The sequence below is a fragment of the Cyprinus carpio genome, chromosome B19, assembly GCF_018340385.1.
Source record: "Cyprinus carpio isolate SPL01 chromosome B19, ASM1834038v1, whole genome shotgun sequence".
Taxonomy (NCBI): domain Eukaryota; kingdom Metazoa; phylum Chordata; class Actinopteri; order Cypriniformes; family Cyprinidae; genus Cyprinus; species Cyprinus carpio.
Window position 1 is genome coordinate 10,016,902 of NC_056615.1, and position 18,923 is coordinate 10,035,824.

The 18,923-nt window shown below is 36.4% G+C and overlaps 1 protein-coding gene across 2 annotated transcripts in view; it reads right to left on the reverse strand.

Moving 5' to 3' along the window:
• pag1 (phosphoprotein membrane anchor with glycosphingolipid microdomains 1) overlaps positions 1-16,715 on the reverse strand; it is a 50,342-nt gene extending 33,627 nt beyond the window's left edge. For both annotated transcript variants that reach the window (XM_019119614.2, XM_019119615.2), the window contains exon 1: positions 16,423-16,715. The gene's annotated coding sequence lies outside the window, so the exon portion shown is untranslated. The remainder of the gene's footprint in view (positions 1-16,422) is intronic.
• Positions 16,716-18,923: the final 2,208 nt, after the last annotated feature.

An 18,923-nucleotide genomic window follows, 5' to 3' on the forward strand; every position in this document is an offset into this window, starting at 1 on the left:
ATTTGGTGTAACAGAATATGTTGACATGCTTTAATGTTCAAAAAAACACATTATTTTTTAAAATACTGTACATTATTGTAAGTCTTCTATACCCCGCCTCTCTCAAACGCTTTTTTTCCCCCTCTTTCTGACAAGCGCAGTCAGCTCTAATTGGCCAACAATTAAAAGGTGAACAGAGTCGCGTGACAGACAGTGATGAAGCTCGTATGTGTTTGCAAAACACAAGCCACGGACGGTTAAGACAGCTGACTCCACTGTGCGACCCTGTCTTTACTCTCTCTCTCTCTCTCTCACACACACACACACACACACACACACACACACACACACACACACACACACACACACACACGCACACACACACATACACAAGACGTGCAAAACTCCACATTTGAACATTCAATAGCAAATACTTTAATAACAAAACATACAGTAGCTGATTCAGAAGCACCAGATTGTCGTAGCAAAGTCAGAATTACCTCCTCTCTAGGTTCACAAAACAGTTGTCCATAAAATGTGTTGCTGTTCTGTTGTAAGTAATCTTAAAGCTTCCTAAATGCATCTACTTTCGGAAGGCCAAATAAAGTGCGTTTGCTTTCTCCTAGAAACACACAGCATCTCCCTGACATGACTGCTTCAACACTTACTGCGGTTACTGAAACCACGCCTTCTTTCTTTGCATGAACATTTGGGCAGCATTAAGCAAATATTTCCACACAGTGACATAGACGTGTGGGGGCGTGTTTGAATGAGCCATTTTAGGGGGGCGTGGCAGAGTCTTAGCTTTGATAAAGAATATCTCTTTGGATTTTCGACTTTAGTCTGTGCAACTTTACAGATCTTCTTCATGCACCAAGAGCTTGTAACACTCCAAAAAGAAAGGAAAAATTTAAATCGCATCATATGACACCTTTAATCAGGAATCTGTTGAAATCTGAGGGCTACACCACATGAAATCAAAATGGACCATAGTTACTTTCTTAATAGGTGTTCCTGGTCTTATAATGAACAATGCATCTGAATTTTTAGATTTTTTTTTAAATAGGCATTGTTTTAGGCTGCTATTTTAGGCAATGTAGGCTTTCTAAAATCTTGTCAGTAGTTAAAGGAACACTCCACTATTTTTGAAAATAGGTTAATTTTCCAACTCCCCTAGAGTTAAACAGTTGAGTTTTACCGTTTTTGAATCCATTTAGCCAGTCTGGCGGTAGCACTTTTAGCTGCAGCTTAGCATAGATCATTGAATCTGATTAGACCGTTAGCATCTCACTCAAAAATGACCAAAAAGTTTCGATATTTTTCCTATTTAAAACTTGACTCTTCTGTAGTTACATTGTGTACTAAAACCAATGGAAAATAAAAAGTTGCGATTTTCTGGGCTGAAATGACTAGGTACTATATTCTAATTCTGGCGTAATAATCAAGGAACTTTGCTGCCGTACCATGGGTGCAGCAGGCGCAATGATATTACGCAGCACCTGAAAATAGTCCCCAGCTAGGTAACTTACAACATGACCGGTTAGTGTAATTGCAGAGTTGCAGCCGGCAAATTTCCAGGCGCTGTGTAATATCACTGTGCCTGCTGCACCCATGGTATTTAGAGGGACTCCATTCTAATATGCCACTTTCAAAAATCCACTCAATCCGGATAAATAATTATTTTCTCACTAAAAAACCTGTTTCACTCTGAAATGTGATAACATGTAAAGAAAGTGTGTTGTCTTAAATTGTGGTCAGGCCTATTGCTTAAAAAAACATACTCAACACTATGCTGGTCAGCCCACTATTAATGCATTATGCAAGAAAACCAGCAGTGATGTTGTTGAGGGAAGTGATGGATAAAGCCATCAAAGTCATTTAAAGCAGGCATCAGATCAAAGTTGTGTAAGACACAGCATGTCTCTTCCTAAATAACCTTCAGGTCTCTCTCAGTCATCTCCTGGTGTGTGATTATTGTTGGGATTTCCCCTCCGTCCATTCTGAATCAACCTCAGCACAACAGTCCGCTTCTTTTTTACTTGCTCTTGATTTCTTCCTGTTGCCACCATTTGTTTTCCATTCGCTGCTACATATTCAAAAAAAAGCCCTGAGTCACACACTTCCCCCTCCCTGCGTTCTTCCTTTCTCTGCCTCTTAACGTTTCTTTTAAATTACCTGTCAAATATAAACTTGATGTGGTATTGTGAATTTTATAAAGCCCAGCAACATCCTGATTTGAAGTTCTCATTATATTAGGACAAACAGTTCTCAGGTTTTCTTCTGCTTTTTTGGTCTCAGTGAATTTTTTTGTGGCTTGGTCATAGGTTGTCACTAATAAAAAGGGTTTACTGAGTCTGGTGTGGAAGATCCTGACTGGCCTGCATTAAACCCAGACCTCACCTGAACCTCTAAGATCAAAAGTCAGACATTTAAATATGAGCTCAAAGATTTTTCAAAAAATAATCTGAGATATATGCAACCCACATTAAGTTTACTTTGTAAATTTTATTTTTAACAAATATTTTGTATCATTTCCTAGTGAAAATATCTAAAAATCTGTCTTTAGTGTACTGTAGGAGTATTTCATCTCATGTCATTGGCAATTTGACAAAATACACTTGTATTAAATACACATTTTAAAAAGACTTTACAAGGTTATAAATAAAACAAAGGTAAGTTTTACAAGAAAATACTATTTCAGTCTTTTTACTTTAAAATAATTTCATGTTTACTTCAACTTGTTTCATGCCATTTCTTTGCAATTATCTGTGAATTTTACTAGCAATTTCTAAATGAAAACTGTTTCACCAAGGAGATTTGAAAATAAATATCTGAGACCAAGTTGATTTAAATTTAAATTTGGTTTATTTTTCTAATACTTTTCCTCTGGGAACAGCTGCTCAATTTTGAGATCAGAATCTGGACAATCTGGATGATATTGTAAGACTTTATCATCGCAAACAAACATTTATCTATCTATACATTTACACATTTATACATATACATTTAGCTTGAAGTAAATTTATATTGTTTTGAGAAGGTGTCGATTTTTTTTTACTGCAGAACAAGACAAAAAACACTGAATTTTGATAGGATGCTATTCAAGTTTTACCAAACCATTCTGTATCTAAACTTTGGCTTCTTCTAAATGATCATCTTCAAGCTTAAAACAGTAAAGTATGAGAAATCGGTTGAATCAAAAATTCAGTGCTGGAGTTTTCCTGCAGTGAAACTCTCAAACTGCATTTTATAGCAGCTCTGACACAATGATTAAAGATAACAGCCAGACAGACCACAGCAACTATTCTTAAAAGAGTCTGGTGTGATAAAAGATGCCATAATATTTCAAATCCAGCAACATGAGAGGGGCAACTGCAGCTCTATGTGTTTATGAGAGAGGGCTGCTCCATTAAACCAATCGCTGACAAACACTGGTATCATTTAGACAGATTATCATGCCATACAAGCATATGGGACCCAGAGAGAGATTAATTCAAGAGCGTCATAGAGTATTACTCATTCATATAATCACATTGGTATGAATTAGCATAATCCTCAGCACTATTCCTTTAGCATGACCAGTAATTATTTTGGTGAGCAGACACTATGTAGGCATCAAAAACGGAGGCCATTGTCATTGTAATAATGTCTGTAGACCAAAGCCTCTCTGTCACACTAATCAGCACTCACACACACAAAAAAAAAAATACACAATGAGGGACCCTTCTGTTCACAAAACTTGGACATTCCTAGAAACCTCAAGACTGAAAAGTGGGTCTGGGAACATGCTTCAGATAATAATACAACTCTTTAAGAAAGCATTCCTTCAGTTCGTAGCCAAACCAGTGCATGACAGTGCTGCCAGTCACATGATCTGCCAAAGCCTGATTCACAATAGAGCACCAAGCTATTGTCCGACACTAAGCACAGCACATTTCCATATTATCTCAGCCTGGCAAGCCACCAGCCGCTGGTTTTTCCACTGCTTACAAACACTTTCTTTGAATAGAGTTAATGTCCTACTTGCTTTGACGGACAACAACCCCAGAGATGGGCATAGTGGTAAGAAATAATGGAATAACATGGGTAATGGCCCTAATCGCATCATTTTACCATGCTGTTGTGCTCCCATTACTGATTTGCTTTGACATACACTGCTGAAAGCAAAGAGATGAGGGAAATGCAATGATGTGGCCTATTCATATTACAGGACCATTATCAGGGCAACTGACGTTATTGTGCTGTCCGGTTTCATCCTGGTAAGGATTCAGGCTAAACAGAAATTTCAGGCATCGTTGACACATTACCAGTCAATAAATAGCATAATTATGCATCATTTTGTCTAAATTATAAACTGGCATTACATGCATCCTTTCTTAAAAAGGGAATTCCAGAATGCACTGGAATGGCGGACAGCTAGTAAAGTTACTCGTCTGATTGTTTTGTGCTTAGTAGCGTATCGTTAAAGTCTACTAAAGTTAGTTCACTCTGTGGCCATCTTGGTGACACTCTAAGACTGATAATTTCTACTGTATGTAGGTAATAGACATACACCTGCAGTTTTGTTCAAAAGTTTAGGGATGGCAAAAATGTGTTAATGTTTTTAAAAGTATCTCTTATGCTCACCAAGACCGCATCAAAAATACAGTAAAAAAAATAAACATCCTCACATGATCCATCATAAATAAATTCAATATAATATACTTAATTCACAATAAACAAACATTTCTATTAACAATCAATAATAAAAAAGCTGCATAATAAATAATTTTAATTATCAAAAATACATTTAATGTCACTTTTAAAGAATTCAATGAATAACAATTTAAAAAAATAAAAAACATTTCTAATACTTTTTCTCTGAGAACAACTTTCTATGACCACTTATTTAAGGGGGGCATCTCATTTGTCTCACCAGTAACAAATAGACTTATAAAATCCTTAGCTCCTTGCTCAACAAGACAGCTAGTTTTACTTGATACCAACGCACAACCATTACCTCTAAGCTAACAAAGTGTGTTAAGTACCGGCTGTAAGGTAGAAACCTGTCCGAGATTGGATGGGGACATCTCATTTCTCATTTGGCTTGCCACTCTGTCCTATTAAATATACAGATTCTGGAACGGGATTATTTACAATGACCCTTACACAGAGTCTGAAACGTGATAAAGTGTGCAAAAAATTAGACGGATGACCAATGTATCAGACACACTCTCTGTCAAAAAATCTGTTTAATAACTAGACACTTCCCTCTACTGTAAAAACACCCGTGTTACAAAAACAGCATTCTTTTAGAAACATGCCAAGCACGAAACATGTTAACTGTTCCTGATGCAAGAAAAGACTAGTTCATGCATTTGGACCTCTAGACTGGAGTAATTATAGGTGGTTGATCCTCAAAAACAGCTACAGGTAGTCCAAAAATGCAGCGGCTTAGAGTTTACCAGGTCAAGAAATATGATCATATTTACCAACAATACTACATCTCCTGGGTTATTAAGTCCCGTATCAACAAAATTTATTTATTTTATAAGGCCTTACTGGCTTAGCTCCTGCGTACTACACTAGCCTTAGCTACAACCCATCACGCTTAAGGTCACAAAAAACTCTGGATTTTGTTAGTACCTAGGTAGCAAAAGTCCACTAAAGGAGGTAGAGCTTTTCGCATTTGGCAAAACGCCGTGGAATACCCTTCCTGATAATGTTCGGGGTTCAGGACACTCTCTCTGTTTAAATCTAGATTAAAAACACACCTCTTTGGCCAAGCATCAATAATGCAGGGACTGCAGTTATATTGGATCAAATGTGCATTATTATTCTTAACTTGGGTTAAAACTAAATAATTTTACTGGCTGGAACAGCAGCTACGAGATTATGATTTGCGTTTCTTGCTTTACGCCACGGGATTTACATCCCGTGGTAACTAGGATTTACAACAGCTCCATCTGGATCCAGAACACCTGAGAAGAGATGATGCCAACCCCTCAGAGGACCTCAGATGATGCTAACCCAGAGACAACATACAGAACTACCACATTTTTGCTATAAGTTTGATTGCATAATTGCTGTTAATAGTCTTAATCGTCTGTTTGTTTACGTCTTTTATTGATTTTTCTGAACATTTCTGCCATATGCACATAAACTGACAGTCACCACTGATAAGCTTAATTTTCTGTAAAGTTGCTTTGCAATGATTTGTATCGTAAAAAGCGCTATACAAATAAACTTGAATTGAATTGAATTGAATTGAATAAAGAAGCAAACAAACATTTATCTATTTATACATATACATATACATTTTACTTGAAGTAAATTTATATTGTTTTGAAAAGGTATATATATTTTTACTGCAAAGCAAGACAAAAAATACTGAATTTTGATAGGATGCTATTAAAATTACTGGAGATTTTCCACCTTTTTCGCAACAACTAGTCGCCTATGAGGTTGTGTTTCAGTTAGGAAGCTGCAAAAGTAGACAGAATGTAGTGTGTACTGTAGGCTTTAGAAAAGAGCTACTGTCTATGACAACCAGTAAAACAAAACCGATGCGGATACAGACTTCACACTTACGACAACTGTCTTCTGTAATTAACCATGGGTCTAACTCATTAATTTTAACACATCTATTCTAACTCATTCATCTAACACATCTGTTCTATTTTGTTTATCCTGTTGATGACACATGTACACAAACATCTCACACTCTCACTGATCACTGGAGAATAGTTCTAGTTTCACTTCTACAAGTCATTTAAGAAATACTAAACAGCTCAACTACTCATACTAGCAAGTGCAACCTTGATGCATCAATTCCAGCAAAGGTATTCGCCCAGCCGACCGTACTATTGCCAAACTCTCATTCACTTCCTGTTCTCGAAACTACTGGTGATCCAATGTCGCTCCAAGCTAAAGTGCCCAGTCATAAAAACACATAGTAGTTCTTTGAAGTTTTTTGGGCACAGAGGTGGCTAGAGCAGCTCTCTGTTAGCTAGCCATTGTTTTTCAAGGCCTTTTATTAATATGCCCTCTGTTGATAACAACACATTTCCGAAAGGAAGAGAAAAGGGAAGGGCCAGTCAATAAGAAAAGTCTAGTCTGGTTATTAGTTTGGTCTAGGTGGTTATTACAATATAACTTTTCAGATATGGTCTCCCCATCCCCTCCACCCATGCAGGATGGCAGCCACCAGATCACAGGGATCATGAAGTTTACATCCCCTGTGACAAAGAAGTGAACTGAGCACAAATTGGGCAAATAAGGTTGCCAGCAGTCATGCGTGGTACAAAACTGACAGTATTTAAAAATTACTGTTTGTTGTATAAAATCCATATTTTGACATCTTATACCCAATACATGAGGGAGCTTCAGTATTTATCGCACTTGATTTGTTTTTGCTCACGATACTGGAATTTCTAACTTTGATACAATATCTTGGAAAAACTATTCACTATTCAGTATTATTTTTGATACCACAGTGAAAAATTACCTTCAACTTTTACCTTTAACTTTAAGAGAATAAAATTTGACAGTATCTTTAAAGGCGTCATATGACGTTGCTAAAAAGAACATTATGTTGTGTATTTGGTGTTATGCAATGTGTTTATGCGGTTTAAGGTTCAAAAAACCCATTATTTTCTACATGATGTACATTATTGTTGCTCCTCTATGCCCCCCCCTTCTGAAACAGGTCAATTTTTACAAAGCTTATCGTTCTGAAAAGTGAGGTGTACACTGATTGGCCAGCTATTCAGTGCATTGTGATTGGACGAATACCTCAAGCGTGTGACGGAAATGTTATGCCCCTTAACCGGTGCGACAAGACAAAAACAATAAAACCCTTTATAAACAAGGCATTTGTTGCATCCAGTGGGGACATAATTACTGATTATAATGACTTAGACTGTCTTTATGCGTTGCGTATCGTGCTGCGTAAACATAAAACCATGTCTGGAGAAACAACAAACAACAAGTGCTACTCTACACTGCTCAAAACTCATGTTTGAATCATCAGTGGCAAATTATTTAAATATAAAAAGCATACTTACAGGCTGTGAGTCAGAAGCGCCAGACTGTCCTTGCAAAGTTGGAACTGAGAATGGCCAGCAGCCTGAGTGAGCTGCGTCTGGTGGGCTTGAGAATGGCGTGGCTGGCAGATTCGACGAAGGAGCAGCCGGTGGGCTTGGGGCAACCACATTTGACGACCTCGGGCTGGACTCCGGTTTGTCCACAGTGATAGCCAATTCGGCAATTCACAGTGCGAAGTTGATGTATTTCCTCAGCAACCAGCACGGACTAGCTCTAGGCATTATGAAGCGGATATCGTCCTCTTTTGGAAGGCCAAACAAAGGAGTTTCTTTTTCACAATGAAACACACAGCATCTCTACAATGGCGGCGGCAGCAAGAATACTACAGAGAGAATAAAAGTTACGCCTCCTTTCTTTGCGTGAACATTTGGGCGGTGTTATACAAATCTTCCGACATTGTGACGCAGACATGTGGGGGTGCATTAGAATGAGCCGTTTTAAGTAGGAGTGGTTGACTCTTAACTTTTATAAAAATATCTCTTTGGATTTGAGACTTTAGTCTTTGCAACTTTACAGATCTTCTTTTTGCACCAAGAGCTTGTAACACTCCAAAGGGAAAGGAATAATTGAAATTGCATCATATGACCCCTTTAACAGTGTCTAAGACCAATTTCTTTTGGCCATATTCATAGTATTTTCTTATTATTAACTAATACTCTGCTGTTTGAGGTTCCCCAGGCCTGATAGCTCTGAAGGGATTATATATAATAAAAATAATAATGTAATAATAATACATATTTCATAATAATATTAATTTCTTTGAAGTAGTAAAATTACTTTTAAAAGTACTTTCTTCACTTGCAAGAGTTAAACTCTTGAGTTTTATTTTGGTGGAAAACTACAAGAAAACCTTTAAGTTTCTGACAACAGGTTTAAAAATGCTTTTCATTACAAATCTCATGAAATGTTATAATCATCTGTCCAAAAAATTATGAAATGCTTTGTGAAAATAAAGTGTAACTGGTGCATGCTGCACATGTTGGATCTCTCCACATGTAGTGGAGTTCGCAGAATTCACTGTGAACCAAGTTTTAGTTTAGTTTAGTTTAGTTGCACAAAAATAAACTATATGCAATAAATAAAATATACTATGCAGGGAGAAGCAGAAACCCCAAAAGGGCTTATTTAGAGCCTCCACCTAAACAATAATGAAAACAAAAACAACCTCACTCCTCCTTTTATCTTTCCGGAGCTCCTCCGTGGGACTCGAGACTGGTGAGTGGCGCAGGTGTCATACATTATGACTTACTCCACCGGCCTCGCTCCGTTCCCATGGCTCTCGGCCCCGCCCCACTCATCACATTCATCAATTTGCATTGAAAAATGACAACACTACAACTGTCAGAGTTAAAAATTAGAGTTTTTAACATTTGTGTGGTTGAGCCACTTACAGTAAAATAATTGAATTATAATTTGTATATGTCATAAATTGTTTACTTAATTCTCAAATGGCGTACACCGCATAAAAAAATGGAGAAAATTGATTTTTCTCTGCTGATGCTAAAGTAGCAACCCTACTCACAAACCTCGCTCAATAAATGAGCGTGAATGGCTTGTCATTGCAGTTTTCCTTCATTCACGTTTCTGCCATTTCAGCAGCACATCAGAGACCTGACTTCACACATTTCTCTTCAACAACACAAACATTGTCTGCTTGCGGCCAGTGAGTAAATATGCCTCCCCTCATTTCTTCTGAAGATGACTAAACAGAGAAGCATTTGTATGGCTCGGTCATAAGCCACAGCCCACAGGAGAGACACTGTAATCTTTTGATCACAGTGTCCACATGACCATCACACCTGAAATGAAATCATAAGCAGAAGGGGGAGAAAAACATTCACACCATCATTTTTAATTTCTCATAAACAGATCGGCTTCATTGTGAAGCTGCAGTATTCGGCTCACTCTATACGGCTGAATGGTCAGAGGCAGAGAGGCTAAAACCCCTCTGTGTGCCATATAAACCCATGGGCAGCATGCCAAACTAACCCTGCTCTACAGCTCTTCAGACGTCCCCACAGACCTAACATTCAGTCGAAATCTCTCTCCGTGAAATCAATCATAAACAGGAAGGTAGACACTGCCTAAAACCATTGCAAGAACATAATTAAATGACAGTCTATAAACAGTAGTACTACATGAGCATCAGTGGTCTGATCCTTTACTACACACACAGAAAAAAAAACTCAGTTGCAAATGTGTAATTTTTTACTAAAGGATGCCATATGAACAAGTAGTCAATAAAACTACTGATTTAAGTATCACAAACCTTACGTAAACAAAGCTTGCTTAATATCAAGGTGATAATAGGTTACAGCTCAGTAGGCATGAGAAGTTTGAGCCTTTATTAACTATTCAAGATAAGAACAAGACTTCTGAATCAGACACTTGTTGCACTGTATGTTTTTGTAAAGTAAACAGAAGTATGTGATTTCTTGCCATTATTTTGAAGTACATGCTCTTTTTTTAATCTCCTGCACTTGCATTCACAACTTTTGTAAAATAGGATTTATTTAGCCATGATATTGTACATTTAGCAGTGGTGACAGATTCAGTGGTTTTCAAAATGACACAGATACATTTTTGTCATACTACAATTAAGTTTATAGTCCTTAAACCCAGAAGACAATAAGCATTTTATGTTTTACAGTGCAACATTATAATCATTTCCAAAACATACATTTTAAATCATTATGTACCCTGTACATACTCTAATTGTTATTTTCTCTGCAACTACCACAAGTTTGTGAATTGATATATTTGATGAAACAGAAAAACAACTCTAGTAGTTCTTTTGTAGAAACTTGCCAGCAACTAACATTTTAAAACACACAATGGTTTTGAAACACAATGTCTGATGTATGATTGTGTGTAATTTATGATGTAGAACAAAATGTGTAAGTAACATTAACCACAACTCCTATTTTACTTATGAACCCAAGAACTTTATTCTAAAAAACCCAACATAAATTCACCATGGGAATCTTACAAATTGATTATCCAAAACCATTATTATTTTAAAAATATGATGTCGTACAATATACCTCTTGAATTCCTGTTCCTGTTTGTTTATATTGCCTATATTATATAACATCTTGAGAATACAAAATGTTAATCATAACAACAAGAATATAAGAAATGATTGCCTGTGGCTTTGTATTCTGCTGACTGAAGTCATGAGTGGTTGTGACATTATTCTAATAGTCCAGTTATCTGCAGCATGACCACCCACTAAAGGACCGAGGCAAATGACACGCAGTTGAGCTTGATGTGGCACATTATGCACGCTCTTCAGAAGCATTTGATTTCCCAGCACCACTCTGATAATTTGGTTTAATTAAATTTGCTTTGTTTACATGAAAGAGTCAGACACTTCCTCGGCAGGAAGCAAATTCTATTTGAGCGGCATGGAGCGAGTGAGTGCAGTCAACAAAACAACAATCAAACGTACCTCCCTGTTATCCTGAGAAAATTGCAATTACCCCCTCGTTCGATAACAGAGTGTGACAAGATCAGACAAGCCCTGTTGTGTCTGAGACTGGCCAAACATATCTGATGACAGTTAACGCTGTCAGCTTCACGTAAAAAACAGATCGAAGTGGAGAATCGACATTCCACAGTTACAACTTATCGACACAACATGCAAGGGAAATTGGCCAAATCCATTTGGCGATTCAGGAGTGAAACAACTGACTACAGCGACTTGCCTTATTTTAATGTTTTATGTGTCTTTAATGAGGTTTATATTGGTGTGTCATGCAGACACTGCAGTTCTTATAAAAAAAACATGCAAGTCTCTCTAGTAGTAATGTGTGTTACACACCTACAATGGAAAGTTTGTACAAAAAGTCACAATGGCCTTACATTTCGAGAATGAAACAATTTTGCACAATCTAGAAATTAAAATTATATCTAGACAACATTGCACTACAATTTTACATGATAAACAGCAATAAATATCACTTATCCCACTTGAGTTTTGGGTCAATTAAAACATGTTCAATAAATGTTTCACTATATTAGGTTAGTTAGGTTTGCTTAGCAGGGTGATTCTTCAATTAGAAGGGCTTTTGACTTTAAATCTAGAAAATTTTGAATACAAATCTGATTCCACAGTATTACAAGTTATACAAAAAATCTGTGATTGTAATAAAAATTACATGTGACATTAATGACATTTTTCAGTTTTGTAGAAAAAGCAAACAAGTTTAATTTTAAATGTGCATAATTAAAAAGAATTTTAAGTAAAACACTAATCGTTTTGGTAATCTAATAAAGCTACTCTAAAATCGTATGATATTTCCCATGTTCGAACTGTCACTCTGCTGCCGTCATCACTTCTCATTTCCTATCAGAACTAAATATAAGAGTTTTGGAGAAACTCAATAGTTCTCTAAAATGCTTGCCATGATGGTAAGCAACAGCAGTTTCTGGTACTGTGATTATTCACAACAAAAAAGTTCAGAAAATGAAAGTACAACATTTCTTATACACTTTTTATAAATATAAAATGTAAGCTAAAACCTTTCAACACTCTTAAAAGTGATTAAAACAACACACAAAATAGCTGAAATCCATTTAAAACTAGAATGATTCTTTTTTTAATCCTCATATTGCACAAGAAAGTTCCCCATAATGAAGAATAACCTAGTAAATGTAAAACTATGAATATACTTCCATTTATTTAGTGCTTGAATACTCATCCTTCTGTGTTTCAGCATTACTATGGGGTAATTTATGATCCATACTGTTTCTTCAAAACATTTCATCAAGGATATCTCGAGGAATCATTTCAGCTCTTGTTGGTATTCTGCTATCAGAAACATCATCAGGAAGCTGATGATAGTTTTTGAATAAGCCTTTATCATTTGCATAGTCATGTGTACAGTTGAGTCAAAGCAACTTTAATATTACATTTTACATTAATACAACATTAACAAACAGTTCTCGCATGATATATGAATGAACAAAACATCCGTTATTTTGAGAGAATTTCAAAGTGTTTCAGTCTGCAAACATTTTCTCGATATAATAGTGCTTCCTGTTTCCTTGACTACAAATATACTTGGTTCACTGACATTCCCATCACTGACCTACCTGCACAAGTATGTTCTTTACAATCACTGAATCAAAGCAGCTCAGATGTTAGAATCCTGGTTGTTTGTTACTTAATGATCATTAGCAGAACAACTGGTTTGATTCAATTTACTCAAACTGAACATCACAGCTCATCTCCTGTGTATCTTAGCAACAAGCACTGAACAATAACATTAAAGGAATAGTTCACCCAAAAATGAACATTTGTAGATGAGTTTGTTTCTTCATCAGAACAGGTTTGGAGAAATTTACATCACTTACATCACTTGCTCACTAATGGCTCCTATGCAGTGAATGGGTGCCGTCAGAATGAGAGACATCACAATAATCCACAAGTAACCCACACAACTCCAGTCCATCAGATAACATCTTGTGAAGTGAAAACCTGCATGTTTTTTTTAAGGCGTTTTAACTTTAAATTCTCACTTCTGGCCAAAATACTACTCCATAATCCATAATAAAGCTTCCTCCAGTGAAAATGTTAATCCCCTATTGTCTTCTCACATCAAAATCCACCCACATATTTATTAGAGATGTTTTGGACTGTTTTCATTGTATTATTTATCTTCTGATTCAAATGAGACAACTTTCTCACTGGAGAAAACAATATTCTGTCTGGATAGAGGATTCCTATCATAGATGGAAACAGCAGTTTGAAGTTGGAAATGCTTTAATGATGGATTTGTTTCTGACACATTAACTGGACTGGAGTGATGTGGATTATTATGATGTTTTTATCAGCTGTTTGGACTCCTATTCTGACGGCACCCATTCACTGCAGAGGATCCATTGGTGATGCTACAATTCTCCACATCTGTTCAGATGAAGAAACAAACTCATCTACATCTTGAATGACATGAGAAAGAGAGTAAATGTTTTAGCAAATATTAATTTTTAGGTGAACAATTCCTTTAAACCCAATGATAATGTACAGAATATCCATTTACGCATTGGGGATTATATTCCATTAGGTCACTGTATACCAAAAGCACCATTTGACAGGATTTAGCACAACCCCCTACAGAACAGAGCCACAGCTGTAGAAACATCCATGAATCCAGTCAAATCTTTCTCAATAGTAAAAACAGCTTCAGACTTCACAGCTCAAACTAGTTCTGTTCCATTTAAGATTCAAACCCTTTGAGGGAAACTTCACTCTCTTTTACTCCCACCTTTTCTTTTGACATTTATGAGCTAAACTCCATGAAGCACCAGAGCCATGCTAACCGACATATCCTGAATTCAAAAGCCTTTTTTCCACTTGTGCTCATTTGCATTGGTTTTGAGAAACAGCTCCAAGGCCAGAACAGAGTCCAAAGTTCCAACAATAAAAATGTTTCTGACATTGCTTTGTTGTGCCAAGGCGTGAAATCTGAATTCTGCTTTACAATAATCAGTCTGGGGAACCTCCAGTGTAAAGGACAGGTGCAGGCAGAGAGTAAAACCTGCCACTGCTGCAGAGCTGAGAGTGCCAGCAGTGGAACGGAGCCTGAAGCTACGCTCAGCCAACCAGGAAAACACTATCTGTCTAATAAACATGTGAGGCAGGGCTTCTGTCCCGAGTGTTTGACCCCAATCCAACTGTTTTTGTGTCTAGATGCCTCTTAGATGCTGGGAAACCGATGGATTTAAACAATACATTGTGATCCTATACTTAAACCTGCTACTCTGTCTGCATTCATAGCTGTCATGCCGCTTTTATGTCGCAATGGGCTTTATTTTGTGCTGAGAGGGTACATTTACAGTACACTGATATTTCCAGACTTGCTGACTTGCAGATAACCATCTGCCAGATAATCTATGTAATGATGAGTTATGTATGATATGTGTTTAGCCTCTGTCATGTTGTGGGCATTACCTTTAGCACTATTCTGACCAGGGAATTTAAAGGTTAAAGATCAGTTCTATAAAGTGAGCATGCGGAAAAAAGATCTCTCTATTTGTTTAAGATAAAGTGGAAGAAGACTAAAATGTCCAGTGCTTGTTTCCTTAGCAAAGGTATTCATATATGTTTGAAATTTTATTTTATAAGTTACTTATTACTTATTACAAATCAATCAAAGGTCTTCATCTGCCTTTTGAGCAAATCATAAATGTAGAAATACAGTATGACATGCTCATTCATTTTGACCAGACTTCTGATGAACAATGAACATGTTCAGAGTCATATATAAGCCACACAAAGTGTCAAAATGACTCTGAACATGTTCATTGGTCATCAGAAGTCTGGTCAAAATGAATGAGCATATATAAAATGTATTTATTTATTTATTTTTCTGGTGGGGGGGGGGGGGGGGGGTCTAATTTTCTTCAATAGTTTTTTTTTAAGTGTGGTATATTCTAAAGATATGGTATATGGTATATCTTAGAATCCTTAAAAATTATTTTAAAATATCATAAAAATATAAATAATATTTAAATGTTTAAAAAAAGGACTAATTTACACCTGATATCTTTTTAATTTGTAATTCCTTATTTTATTACCTTTTTTGAAATGCCACATTCTGGTCACATAAAACTAGCAACACTACAGGATTAATAATACTAATACTAATAATAATTTTTTAAAAATTATAATGACAATATGATTCAATAATTTAACAATTATTTTAAAATATACAGTTAAAAAATGTTTACAATAAAAACAGTTTTTTATAATTACCTTGAAAATTATGAATACTTTTTTGAAACATACACTCATGTATTGCAAGGTATTTAGTAATTTACTAATGTTTGGAGCCATTAAATCAAAATGGTAATAAAAGTATGTTCATACATATCTCAAATAAGAACAATTTTTTTTATATGCATAGATAAGAGAAGATTTCATGTATCGAACTATGGCTCTCACTGTCTTTAGATTACTGTTTACACGTTGGATTAATTCTTGTTTAAGTAAATCACATGTTAGTTGTGTTTAAATATTTCATGTCTCAGGAGCACAACTGAGAAATCAACAGATGACTTGCGTCTATGTAATAACATGTTTAAAACTATTCATCCAGACTTACTCACACCATCAATACCATTCCGTTACATTCCACTTTTCCCTCAGTCGGTATGCAGGGAATTTGTCGTATAAATAAGCAGCACTCAGATACAGTGTCCGTCTGTCCTCTCTCACGCGCGCCACACAAAATACACGAGAGAAGTTCACAGTCCTAACGGGATCATTCTCATTACAGATATTTCTCTCTGCGCGCAACTTTCCCAGTCATGTAGGCTAATGTTCGGGTGGGCTGATGTTAAAGGACCACTTACCTCAGACGACCATCCGTGGATCAGCTGTTTCTCCGCTCTCGATGTTTATATGACCAGCGCAGGTTCGGCGGACTCACAGCAGCTCTCACACAGCATGCCGTATTTACAAACGATCACAGAGGACACAGTGTCAGTGAGGCTGAGCTGTAGTGCGCACTGCGATGTGTACCACACACACCATACCGGTCCGGTGCTGCTGTGACTCCGTGGCCGCGATCCTCCGCTACTCTTCACAGATGCAGAGGGGTGGAGAGACAGATCCCAGCAGCGCAGTGTGTCACGGGATCTGTAGTTCTGCGCGTGTGCCTACTGCAACAAAGCAGTGCAAGTGGGTGTGTTCAGGTGGCTGCGTTCACTTTGTGCTGTGTGGATGGCATGTGAAAATAAATAAATAGGGCTATGTTTTAAAAATAACAATATTTTATGTTTTAAGGTGTTTTAGAGCAGTTTTATTTATTTTTTCAAATTAAGTGGTGCATTTTACAGGAATATTTGAAAATTTGCTTAAAAGTTATACTTTGGCCTTCTGAGAAGCAGTTAGCAGAATTTTGCATCACATAACTTGCTCAACAGTGGGTTCTTATGGGCGCCATCAGAATGACAGTCCAAACAGCTGATAAAAAACATCACAATAATCCATTAAAATGGTTGCTTCTGGCTAAAATTCTAATGAAAAAAAAAGAAACTAATGGAGTTCATAATCCATAATAAGACACTTCCTCCAATGAGAAAGTCATCCCATATGTTTAGAACCTGTTTAAGGCATTTTTCTCTCCTGATTCAGATGAAACATTATAGTGGGTTAATGTTTTGGTCAGAAGAAAGTTAAAACGTCTTGATAGATTTGTTTCTTACAAACAGATGTTAATTGATGGACTGGAGTCAAGTGGATTACTTATGGATTATTGTGATGTTTTCATCAGCTGTTTGGACTCTCATTCTGACGGCACCCATTCACTGTAGAGGATCCATTGGTGAGCAAATTATGGAATATTTCTTAGGATGACCTGAGGGTGAGTAAATTTTCAGCAAATTTTGATTTTGGGGTGAACTATTTCTCTATGCTAAGCCTTTAATAATGCTCATAATTCCATATTAATGTATTTTCCTATTTAATTATGATGTTTACACTTAAAGGCCATTAAAGTAATCTTTATTGATATATAGTCTACAAAGTCATTTATTTGTACATTACATTTTATCTTGACTTAAAATGTGTTAATGTGAGAAGGACAGAGAAACATTTACTTGAACATTATCTTAAGTTTTAGTTTATAAAACTAGTTTTTAGTTTTACAGTTACTTAATATTGTAACTTAAAATTGTAGTTTGTTGCATATTGTGTATATGCTAAATAAAATATATTTGAACAATTCAGAACGAATATGTATAGAATTGCAGGATAATATAGGATTATAGGATAATAATAACAACAACAATAATAGGAATAATAATAATAATACATTCTTCATTCAGTGCCTGCTTTCTAAACACAGTACCCAATGCTTGGTGTCTGACTTCCTGGGAAGAATCCAAATTTATACTTAGAACAAGAAACAATGACAGCAATACCAAAATAACTTTTAACATGCATTATAAAATGCTGACCCCTCCCTTGAGCGTTCTGCCTTATTGTTTGTGCTTCAGTGATTGTAGCTTGCTTTATTTTGGATGAAATGGTGGCAGGAGTATTCATTGTCATTGTTTCAGTAAGGAAAGAGAAACTTGTTTTTAGAAAGGGCTTGATAGGAAGTTCACCCTTCAGGCTCATGTCTAAATATAGCTCTAATGTGCAACCACAACTGTGCGCTAAGTTGTTCATCAGAAGCATGAGAGCTGGCCTTAGTAAAGCACTAGTCCATATGTAAGTGACAAAACATTTTTGTCACCATCAGAATTAGCGACTTGTTATGTTACGTATATACTTCAGAAATTTAGCTCAGCTCATTTGTTCTTCAGTGTGATATAACTTTAATTACACATCTGTGACAGAAATAGCTACAAGTATTTTGTTGTGCTTGTCAGATAGGCAGGGCATTCGATTTCAACTCTCACGTGTTTCTGTTCTTACACATCTCAAAATCAAATTAAGGGAGTTTGCAAAATTTCACAATAGGAGTATGCTTTTAAAAGGCAATTATCAATGTCACATAGTTGCCAAAGGCTGTAGTATGTATATATATATATATATATATATATATAGTGTGTGTGTATATATATATATACACACACACACTAACCGGCCACTTTATTAGGTAGACCTGTTCAATTCCTTGGTAACACAATGGCAGCAACTCATGCATTTAGGCATCTAGATGTGGTGAAAATGACTTGCTGAAGTTCAAACCAAGCATCAGAATGGAGAAGAAAGGGGATTTAAGTGACTTATGAACATTGAATGGTTGTCGGTGCCAGATGGGCTGGTCTGAGTATTTCAAAAACTGCTGATCTACTGGGATTTTCACGCACAGCCATCTCTAGGGTTTACAGAGAATGGTCCG